Here is an 8,672-nt window from a genome sequence, read left to right on the forward strand (position 1 = left end):
CCAAAACAGTACAATGTAATCTGAACAAAGGTTTGGTTCCAACAAACAATCTAGTGACTTAACTTGAAGTCACCCCTTTCGGGACCTTTACAGTTTACTAGATATATGTCCATCTGTACTATGCACCAGATCTCTGGATAGTCTCATAAGACATGTTTTGCCACATATTTAAATATTTACTTGATTATTTCAAATGGGGAAGCATAAACTTGTTTAAATTCTTTGAAATACAATGTTAAACCAAAGCTTTGAGATTTTTTTTCCTCACTTGCTCTTACAACATCAAAAATCAGTTATATAAAGCAGATAAGAATGCCTCCTCTTTAAATGATCAAGGTATAAAGACTGTATCTGGCATGGCACAGAATAATATGATTGCATATATTGCAAGTAACATTATTGTTTTTTGAGATGACAATCACAGGATAATTTTTTAACTAAAATGTGTATAAAGATTCACACAGTTTATACATTTTATATTAAAAATATTTTTCCTCATTTAAATTGACTGCATATTTCAAATCCTGTTACAGTTGTACCTTTTAGCCTAAATCAAATTAGGAACCACATACAAGCAAGCGCACATATTTTGGGTGGTTTTACACACTTTTGCTTTACAAGATGAAAATAATTTCTTCATTCATTATTTATCTTGATGCAGTGAAACAATGCTAAAGCATATATGCATTTAATACAATGTTACAAATAGACTTAAAATGTGGACATAGTGTTCCATTTAGATTTAACTGTGACGTTAAGTATGTCTCCCTGGCTACAATAATGCTAGTCTTGGGTGATGGAGATTTAAGATGCTTTGTAAGGATGAAGTGTTATCCAAACTCTTAAACCATGCTGATTAGGAGGGGTATTAAGTAAATGAATCTAAGATTCTAAACTGGGAAGAGCATAATGACAAAAACCTTCTGGTGAAACACACAGAGCATGCGTCTAGTCAGAGTGACATGAGCAAACATTTTCACCTTGATTCACAGAGAAAACTCTTCACTCAAAAAAACCTACTGGGACTCAGTAGCAAACTATCCAGAGCTCTGAGGCAGGTTCAAATGTAATTGCAAGCCATTCTATCCAGCAATATCATTTTTACTATTCTGATTTAATCCACTGTTTTGATAGTCTTGGCCTCAGAGTGGACAGCCTTCATCTCTGACCTGGAAGCTAGGACTGTGAAATGCTATTGCCCTTGTTCAGCCAAAGATACATGGGGGAATAATATCTCAATCCATACCTTTTCATCCAAAACTGCATAATCCCAATCACAAACTCACTGTTAAGACAGCTGCTGTGCATGGTATCCATGCACAAGTAGGTAAGAAAATAGCCAAAGGAGAACAGCCTAGCAAAGTCACTTTAACAAAAATTGGTGGGTAAACTAGCACAGAATTATGCTGGACAGTGGTACTGATAGTGTGAGAATAGTGCTAGGCTGGTAAGAGTGAAAATAAAGAAAAGCACATTTTAGCACAATTGCTTTTTTTATGCACGATGATCTAAATATATCACCTATTATAAATCCAGGAGAATATTGAAAAGATGGAGAGCATTTAAAATGCACCCTTAACAAAGCAAAACAATGTAACTCCTATCTCTCTTTACATGTCAAACAATTTACCCAACAAATCATAATAATGCAGAATGATATAAAATTCACCCATCAAGCCCAAACATATGCACACAGATTACCATGGCAAAGAATTGTGAATTTCATTAAATATGTTAAAGGGAAAAAAATTCAGCTTTGAAAAATAGTAATCCTGTCTTTCAACAAAAATATTATAGGAAGCTATGAATTTGGTAGATCTGAATAGGATGTTGGTACATGTTTTACTAAGGTAATATAATGGCACACTATTATTAGATCACATTAATCATTACTGTGCCAAAGGCACTGACAGCACCACTGAAAAGGATTGAAAGGGCTGGTAATGGATATAAATTACCCATTGTGTGATAAAAGGATTTTTACTAAGAAGGTAAGAATAAAACAGCAAATTTCTAATATAACTGTTGTGTAAAAACCAAAATAAAAGTAATCCACAGCCAGTAATATCCACAAAATCAGAAAGTAAGCACTTTTGAAACAAGATAAAGTCACAATAAAAACTGTATACAATGTAAAATTAATTTCTGGGAGCATAATATTACTATCAATTTAAACGGTTTATGTGATGACCTCTAAGGAATATGGTCAAGGGAAAGGTAGGTTTAGCTAATTATAACTGAATACGAGTTTAAGCAAATATATTTTAAATTCCTCAGCTTACCAAGGACAGATTGCACTGAACCCCCAAAATTTCAAGATGTGTTACAGTATTTAATTTTCCCTTTTCATCTTCTGTCTGTTAAAATAACAACAATTAACAGATTTCTCAACTACTTTAATTTGGTTTCCAAATGCAGAAGCCATTAGAAATGAGGTAAGTCTTTGCTAAGCTATTTAACCATTTGATCAGTACAATGTTTAGTATTGAAAGTCCAGTTCTGTACCCCTCTTACTCCGGCAACACCTTCCATGCCTCTGATTAAAGTCATTGAAGTAAATAGGCCAAATTACATTCTCATTTACAACAATGAAAATTGGCCCCACTGAGGTCAGTGAAGTTGTTCCAAATTTAAACCAATGTAATGCTGTCTGAGTGGATTCTGAACCCAATACATTATATTTCATAAGCATTTCAACCACACGTTAAAAATTGTGGTTGTGTTTTCTTTCCATCACAGATACAGAGACTAATCTTGCAAATGCTTAAGCCAATGCTTACCTTTACTCACATGGGTACTTCCATTAATCACAACAGAATAATTCCCACACTTAAAATTACACACCTGTATGTGGCTTTGCAAGATCAAAGCTTCAGTGTACCTCTCATTCACACCAGTTATAAACCAGAGGATTTCCTTGACGTGCACTGATTCTCACAAGTACAAGCGTTAAGATTATAGTATGGAAGTAACATGATAGAAATTTAACTTCATATCAGAACTATCAAAAATTCAGATTACAAAATTAGTTAAAGTATGTCAAATGTAATTAGGAAGAAAGATTCCTTTTTTCCAAATCGAGTGGTCTAATTTTGATGTTACACTGATTTTTATGACTGTAGCTCCAAACACTTTAGAGAACTTATTCTTAAATTGCACAAGATGGCAGCTGAGAGGAAAATCAGATCTATACTCATGAACCCCACTACCCCCACCAGGTTAGGTAGGTATTCTGCTCATGGTAATATAAATCAGAATATGTGTTTGATAATATGCATAAGGGATGTTCTATTGAACTTGTGCAAAAACTCAAATAAAAGTGGTAAATGAATACAACTGAATCTAATCATGGGTTCCATGGATTAAAAAAAGACCCCAGCAATTTGCTGATAAAATAATAAACTATGACTTATTTCTAATACAATTATTGCATAGCAGCTGTGTAAGATAAACACTCATGATTTTACAAAGCAATTTTTTTGGAAAAACCCATTCATAACCACTTGCCCCCTCCCCCTCCCCACTCTAAAGATCTACTATAAACACTTTTCTCTGAAAAAATAAAAATATTTCCTTTTAGGGATAAAAGGATGCATGTTTGCTATGAAAACCAGATTAAGGTCTAATTTTGGAAAGTCATTTAAATGGAGTTTATTAAGACAGCACAGCTAAACTGTTTTGCATCTACCATACATTTAGAAACAGAGACAAATGTTAAGGGAACAACATAGTGAATGATCCTTACCAGGTTACTTTTAAACCAGCAACTCTGTCTCCTGGCTGAGGGAAGTTCTTAAAGATGAGGGATAGGTACAGAAGGTCAGGAACTGTAAAAATAAGACCTGTGAGAAATTTAAAATGTCAATCCCTTTGCTTAAACAAGACATTTAAATTAAAATATTACAATGAACTCAGTTCTAGTCTGACAATGTACAGAGTGAAAGAGAATACAGAGAGTAGGGGTATTAATGGGATTAACACCTTTTTCTTTAAGGGCTCAATAATGCGTGTGTTTGGTGATCATTTGTTTTTGAGAACTGAAAAGTTCTTTCAGTTCTGGATGGTGCTGCGAGGGAAAACCACTCTTCAAGACAATGCCAAGGAACAGAATGAAACTCTTCTGATCCTTTCCCCTAGACAGTGCAGCAACAGAGGGCAAGAAAAGGATAAAGCAAAAGTTGCAAAGCAAATTTAATCTAGAAACCCAGTTATTCTCTTTGACGCTGATATTCTAATCTCTCAACTGAGGGCGGAAAAAAAACAACTACTAATTGTATTTTTGCTTTTTTTAAATTCCATTTTATGACAGAAATAAGTCCTTTGTAGATGATCTCATCTAATAAACCCCATTGAAAAGAGATAAGAGCCAGAAGTAAAAGCCAAGACACAAGACTTCCAACATACTGGTCTGTAGTGAATTTAAGACCATTACATTAGTAAGCAAAATAGAAACAAAGACAAAGGGAGCTCTTCAAGCAAAATAAAGTTCACTTTAGTGAAAGTATAATCTACAGAATTAAAGCTGAGAATTCTGTTTATGTCCAATTGTGCCTGACAAATGAAATTAAAAGCCATTCTCAAATAAAGTACTTTCTGTATGCATATCAACCTAAAGTAGCTCATACATCAGGCTGCATACTTTAGGGCTGTATTCAATTCGAATTTGGATTCAGCCCGAACCAAGGACAGTAATTCAATTAGTTGATTCGACTCACTGTCGCCAATTTGATTCAGCCAAATCCGAATCTGAAGATTCGATGCTAATTTGGAGAATCAGAGATTTGGGCATAGAAACAGCTTTAAATGTTTTTTCTACATACCTCGAGGTACCAGGCATGGCTCATGAACGCTGAGATGTTGGGGTGGTTGAAGCATCCCACAGGAGCACGGGGAGGCCCCCCGCGTGCTTGGCAGTGAACCTGGAAGTGGACCAGAAGTACTTCCAGCCCACTTCAAGGTCCACTGGGGAGCATGTTGGAGGCTGCCCCGTGCCCTCCCGGCTCAGTGATCAATTGCAAAGGGGCCCTGAGGGCCTCCCCCAGACCCAGAAGGCACCAGTTACTGAGCCAGTGGGGCATGGAGGGGCCACCCAGCGTGCTCCCTGGTGGACCCAGAAACAGACTGAAAGTGCTTCCGGTCCACTTCTGGGTCTTCTGCCAAGCATGCTGGGGAGCTCTCCGTGCTCCTGTGGGACACTCCATCCACCATCCCCCATCATCACAGCATTCATGAGCCGCCTGGTACCTCAAGGTATGTAGGAAAAACATCTAAAGCTGTGTCTATGTTTGAATCTCTGAATCTTTCCAAATCTCTGAATCGATTCAGAGAGAACTAATTTGATTCGGAGAGATTAAACGGCCTCCTGATTTGATTTTGATTTGGAGGTTTGGCCACCAAATCAGGCCAAATCTCCACCAAATCAAATCAGGGACTGAAGCTTTGCACAGCCCTAGTATGCATAAACTATTTTCAAAGCCCAATACAGACACCCCAGCTTTATCACCAAGCTAAGTACCTACTTCTTGAAGGAGTCCCAATACCCGGTAATCAGTGTTTGTAGGATCCTGTGCTTAATTTCTGAGAATAATTATTAAGTTCTTAGTAATTTTACTGTATTTCAGTTGGGTTCTTCAATGCCTAAATAAGAAAAAAGTTGCAGGGCTGTGCCCCTTGTTGCCATGACAGATACATGGTGGTTTTGCTTATTTGTGCTGATGGTCAAAAGAAGATAAAATACTTTTACAAGACACGACTTGATCAGAAAACCTGAACTTTTTCTTCTGTAACAACATAGCCTTGTAAAACCTAATGAACATACTGTTTGTCTGTTGTTTTTATTCTTCCAGTGTGGTCATGAAAAATCTCAACTTGTCCCATTTATCCTCACTTCAAAGTACTGCTGCAAAGATCATTCCTACTTTCTCCCTTTGCCCAAGTCACCTCCTCTTATCATCATTCCACTGGACTCATCTTCCACTGCATCCAACACAAACTACTGCTTTCACTGATATGGTCCTTCCCAGTCCATTCTTGCCCAACATGTCTTCTCTTATACCACACACTGATATGTCAGCCCTCACCTTCATTCAGCAAATGACACCAGCCTTGGTTACCCATTTATAAACATTTCTAATGTGGACCTTTATTACCTTCTGGTTCTCTTCTTGGGTGGGAGGTAGCAGAAAACCTGCAAATTCACTTTTGCCACAATGACAATAAAAAGCCTCAACAGTAGTTAGACAACTGATTGCAAAGCCACTGTTTTTCATGCTTATAGGTAAGGTTTCTTTGTTTCATTTTGGTTCTGCCAGTGGTTTATTTTACCTTTGAGTTGTCTATAATTTTATACTTGGATTGCAAGGTTTTTATGGCAGGGACTGTTTCCTTCATTCATGTTTGTGCAGTGCTGAGCACAAGAGAGCCCTGACTTCTCAATGCAACTGCAATACAAATAGTAACACACCTGTATAAGGGTGTACAACCCACCAGCATTCTGATTTGGTCTCCCATGTTTCACAGACATAAATGTCTATGCAAGGTGTGAACAGAATCTACAGGATTTTAACTGTTCATAAATGGTTTGGATGTCAAAATCTTGTCAGTCGGACTTTAGTTTTTTAAATCCTAAATCAAGACTGGCACAGAACTTATTTGCATAGCCCTCCTCCATTTGGAAACTAGATTCTATTATTTGAAAACAGACATAAGCAAACTTCTGGACTGCTGTACCCATTAAAATCAGCCACGATCTATTATTTTCTGGAAAGAAGTGACAGCTTGTTTGTTTGGGAGTTTGTTGTTACTACTGTTTTAAAACTCAGATATACCTTTTTACTGTTTACATGTATCTCAAAATAAGATTTCTTAGAACTAGAAACAAAGAAGATAATAAGCTGTTGCTTTGGAAAAGATTTTCTCTCACTAAACAGGTTCCTAGTCCTCCTACGCTAGCATTGTAGACTACATTTTTGCAATGCTATTACAAGGCTACTTGTGTTAAAAAAATATTTCAGTTTTTACATCCATGCTCATGACTTGCAAAATTCTAGGAATGATTCTCAAGGGGCTTTCACTAAGATGCTTTATAAATTCTGATGACAGACAGAACACAGTGAGGCTTCATCTCTTAAAGTCCTGTACTGATTTGTTTGGAGGCTTCGTGTCATTGATCAGCATGTCAATGTCTCTTGCAATCTGCTTTCCAGTTCATGACTGTGAGTGAACCCCTCAGGTTTAAAACCTTAAATGATTTAAGGTCTGTGATACATAACCTTATGAGGAAATTGGGAAAATCTATAGCTTTACACTTTAAACCATAGCAGAAATTATTTAAAACCTTATGAAAAGATATGTAACTTACCTGTACTAATATTATTCTACCGCATTTGACACTGATTGCATAAAACAGATATTTTAAAGCTGCATGACAACAAAGTAAGATAGCTCCATTTAGGTGAAACTGGGCCAGTTTACTGGTGCCTAATATGCTTGCTTGCAGTTAAAAAAAACATGTACTGCAAACCCCTACAGACCAATTTATCAAACAATTGATCCCTCTTGGAGCAAAATGCCAGAGCAGTAGTTTTGGCCTCCCCAATGAAAGACCCATTTTTCCCAATACATATGACCAGCTACCATGCACAACCCCACCTCAGAAGAAAAATAAACCCTGAGTGCCTTTACACAAAGCCTGGTAAAATAAGGGTACTGTAGAGATGTGAATTCTATCATAAATGTCCAGTCCAACCTCAACATGCACATAAAACTCACTCCCATTAATAGGCATCACATCAGAGAGACAGAGAGATCTCCCCTCATTGAGGAACATGGGAAGAGAAGGGCTTGCTCAAGCAAAGAAAGTCCTGTATGGAAAAATAACACATGCAATCAGGAAAATAACCCTTTAAATGTAGGGGCTTCATTACAATTTTCTTAGCACTACATCCCATTATGGCCAAACTCCCACTGATCTCAGTGGGGCAAGCACTGGGTCATATGTAAACAATGTTAGCATTTTAAAGGCATAAGTCATCACGCTTAAATAATTAGTCTCCCTACCCATCGTTTCTTGATAGATTTCAAATGTCTGGTGGTATATACTACCACATTAAGCTTATTAGAAATGCCTGGACAAACAAGATATGTAAGGTGCCACAAGCAGCGTGGGCAGCCTCTATGTGTGACACATGACAGACTAGGGAGGAAACAGGGAACACAGGTACAGATAGGGCAAGAAACAAAAAACAGGGCAACAGATTGGTCAAGGGAAGCGGATCAGACTGCCATTCAACAAGGGTGTGGGGCTTACATTGTGGCATATCTACCAAAATGGTTGACTTCCACTGGACTAGGGTCTGGTTTAAACCAGTGGTTTTCAATCTGTGGTATGCGGATCAATAGGGGGCTGCAGACCATGTCTAAGGTGTTGCCAAAAGATGGCTATGATCAATCAGAAGTATGTGAATACCCACGCTTCCCATTCAAGACCTCCATATGAAATTTCTAAAGGGGCCCACACCTCCATTGGAAATTTTGTAAAGGTATATAAATGAAAAAAAGGTAGGAAACCACTAGGTTAAACTCTTGATACAGCAGTCTCCACAGTACTCTGCCATCTTGACCACAATCTATCGTGCTACACTGAGGCCAAACCTTCTATATGCCCATTTCTC

The 8,672-nt window shown here is 37.5% G+C and overlaps 1 protein-coding gene across 13 annotated transcripts in view; it reads right to left on the minus strand.

The window, feature by feature from the left end:
• Positions 1-8,672, minus strand: part of ZNF536 (zinc finger protein 536) — a 451,836-nt gene that overhangs the window by 389,151 nt on the left and 54,013 nt on the right. For 7 of the 13 annotated variants that reach the window (XM_090062643.1, XM_090062642.1, XM_090062645.1 and 4 more), the window contains one exon: positions 3,746-3,827. The exons of 1 other annotated variant lie outside the window; for it this stretch is intronic. The gene's annotated coding sequence lies outside the window, so the exon portion shown is untranslated. Of the gene's footprint in view, positions 1-3,745; positions 3,843-8,672 lie in introns of all 13 variants that reach the window. 5 more of the 13 variants (XM_090062633.1, XM_090062637.1, XM_090062634.1 and 2 more) reach the window with 1 other exon arrangement.

Source organism: Crocodylus siamensis, chromosome 9, assembly GCF_052110815.1.
Source record: "Crocodylus siamensis isolate JL-2025a chromosome 9, ASM5211081v1, whole genome shotgun sequence".
Classification (NCBI taxonomy): Eukaryota; Metazoa; Chordata; order Crocodylia; family Crocodylidae; genus Crocodylus; species Crocodylus siamensis.